Source organism: Myotis brandtii, unplaced genomic scaffold (genome assembly GCF_000412655.1).
Source record: "Myotis brandtii unplaced genomic scaffold, ASM41265v1 scaffold515, whole genome shotgun sequence".
Taxonomy (NCBI): Eukaryota; Metazoa; Chordata; class Mammalia; order Chiroptera; family Vespertilionidae; genus Myotis; species Myotis brandtii.
Genome location: NW_005369636.1, coordinates 183924 through 185931, shown reverse-complemented (window position 1 = coordinate 185931; position 2008 = coordinate 183924).

Genomic DNA, 2008 nt, shown 5'->3' with positions numbered 1-2008 from the left:
TAAACCCTTTTCTGCTCTACACATATTTTTACGACCATTAGTCATAACACATCTTAGCAGATTCCACTTTAAGTGTTTTCTCAACTTCTTTGAAATTATTCTCACCTCTCACCTGTATTTGTTCCACACAGACTATTCATAGATAAATCTCTAGTCACTTCAAACTCATCATTGACTAATAAGCAACAACTGACTAGTAATGGTAACATCTTCTGACTTACCAATAGCCAAGGAAAGACACTCAAGATCATTTGCATTGTTTTTATTTGTTATTTTCCTTTTTAGTGAATTTATTGGGGTGGCACAAAATTATAAGGTTCCAGGCACACAATTCTACAACATCATCTGTACACTGTATTGTGTGTTCACCACCACAAGTCAAGTCTCTGTCCATCATCATTTATTTCCCCTATACCTACCTTCACTTCCCACCATTCAACCTCCCCCCAGCAATCCTCACACTGTTGTCCAATCTATGAGTTCTTTCTTTTTTTAAATTTATTTTATTGATTTTTTACAGAGAAGAAGGGAGAGAGACAGAGAGTTAGAAACACCGATGAGAGAGAAACATCGATCAGCTGCCTCCTGCACACTCCCTACTGGGGATGTGCCCGCAACCAAGGTACATGACCTTGACCTGAATCGAACCTTGGACCCTTGAGTCCACAGGCTGACGCTCTATCCACTGAGTCAAACCGGTTAGGGCAGAGTTCTTTCTTTCTTTTTTCCCCCTCTTTTTTTGTCCAACTCCTCTATCCTCCCACCCAGCTGTAGCACAAACCCCCAACAGCTCTCTATTGTCAGCCTGCTCTCTATCTAAGAGTCTGTCTCTATTTTGCTTATTAGTTCATTTGTTCATTAGGTTGCACATATGGGTAAAATCATATGGTACTTGTCTTTCTTTGGCAGACTTATTTCACTTAGCATTGTGTACTGTTGGTGGCAATGCAGATTGGTTCAGCCATTGTGAAAAGAGGTATGAAAAATAAAAAATGGAATTGATTTATAACAAAAAGATTCCACTTCTGGGAATTTGTCTGAAGAATCCCAAAACACTAATTTGTAAGAACATGTGCACCCTTACGTTCATTGCAGCATTATCTAGCACAGCCAAGATTTGGAAACAGCCCAAGTACCCATAAGTAAATGAGTGGATACAAAAGCTGTGGTACACTTATACACTGGAATACTTCTTGGCTGAAAAAAAGAAGGAAATTTTACCCTTTGGGACAGCTTGGGTGGGCCTGGAGTTCTTTGTTTTTAAATTGACTATTGATGTTGCTTCTGATGTTTTCAACTCTTTGAGAAACTGTTTTTTTCAAGAAGTTGATAGTTTTAATTACTTCCCCTGCCCCTATTTCTTCAATTGCTAAATTAACATTGGTAAATGGATTTTCTTTCTTGGCTAATAAATGAACTTCTGAGAAATTTAGTTGCAGCCTCATTTTTGTCTTTTATTTTTGTGAAGAAATACTTTTTGTGATATTTTACTTAAATTTTACTATCTTTTCTGATTGTTGTTTGTTTATGAGTTGGAGATGTAACGTGTGCATAATTATTTTTGTGAAGAAATACTTTTTGTGATATTTTACTACCTTTTCTGATTGTTGTTTGCTTATGAGTTGGAGATGTAACGTGTGCATAGTCTGGTAATAACATTTATGTGGCATTGCTCTAGTGTCATTGCTTAATTTAAAAAAAAAGATATTTTGCCACCAAAATTGATAACAAAATAATTCACCAGTGTACTACAATTGCAATATTCAAGCTCCACTCTTTTGTTTTTTTATTATTTTGACATGACATGCAACAAAATAAGACAAATGTTATTGTGTAGTGATATGCATGGCACCAGAAATGTTGTAGAATTATCACTGTCACTGTGCTTTGTAGTGAACCAAGCAGCAGTGAGAAGCAATGAGCCTGTATGTAACATACGCTCTGGGTCACAACTGCTCAGCTCTGCTGTTGGAGCATGAAAGCAGCCATAGGCAGTGTGTAAAAAAAA